Source organism: Alligator sinensis, unplaced genomic scaffold (assembly GCF_000455745.1).
Source record: "Alligator sinensis unplaced genomic scaffold, ASM45574v1 scaffold91_2, whole genome shotgun sequence".
In the NCBI taxonomy this organism is placed as follows: Eukaryota; Metazoa; Chordata; order Crocodylia; family Alligatoridae; genus Alligator; species Alligator sinensis.
Window position 1 is genome coordinate 926254 of NW_005842529.1, and position 1133 is coordinate 927386.

Sequence of the window (1133 nt, forward strand, 5' to 3'; positions counted from 1 at the left end):
TAAAAATTTCCTTTACCATATACAAGTATTTGCTCTGTTTAATAGCGCGCAACTTGAAACAATTCCATTTCAAGGTTTATCTACACAGGGAGTTAATTCAAACTGAGAGAAGCTGAGAATTTAAAATGGAATGGGTATTCCTAATTAACTTTCTGTGTGAACACTCTTATTTTGGAATTAGAGTACCTTATTCCAAATTATCTTATTCTGAATACAGTCTGCACAGGAAGGTAATCAGAAATAGCTTATTAGGAAAATCTCATGTAGTTAAGCCCTAAATTGTCAAATTATAACTGGAGAATGTAGAGAGTGTTACAGCCTAGGAAATCATTTAAAAAACAAGACAAACATTATTATTATTATTCTCATGAGTGTCTAGAAGCACCAGTCATGGATCAGGGCCTCAGTGTTGTAGGGACTGCAGAGACACAGAACAAAAACTGTCAAGGAGCTTGCACTTTACTGCATAAACCTTTATTGGCAGTGCTGAATAGGTAGGTATCACATCACACCTTTTCAATATGGGCTCTACACATGTTGATTAAAGCTGCCAGATCCTTGAGACTCATATCTTGTCTTCCTAGTTTTGCTGAAGAGCCTGGTAAAATTAGTTACATGGATGAAGATGCAAGGCATAGAGGTAGGGCAGGGTTGGAGGGAGCAGGAAGGGTGTCTTACTCTACCTCCAGAGATTTTGCTCTTGTTCTGGACTCATGCTGAAAGCTCCCCCAAGTGATTCAGCTGTAACGGAGTACTTAGTCATTCAAGAAGTCAAAGGTAGTTGGGTATGATGCTAGTCCCTTCACTCTCTTGTGTACTGATGGCTACAGAAACTGGTGTGCCATTGCCAAAGTTGCTACCACTTGATAAAGGGGGAGTATTAGTAGGAGATTTTTGCCTTGCATTAACATAAACACATTAAAAGAATTATGCTTGTCTGCTGTGAAGCAATACAGACTTTAATTTGTTCAAATTAAAAAATAATATATTTAATTAAAAATAAAAACAATCATAGAACAAATATACCTTTTTGTGTTGTCAAAGGCAATAGTGCCAAAGTCCCTGAAGATTTATCTCTTTTTTTCTTGTCATGCTGAGAAAACTAATGATTTTTAAATTGCTGCATGACTGCT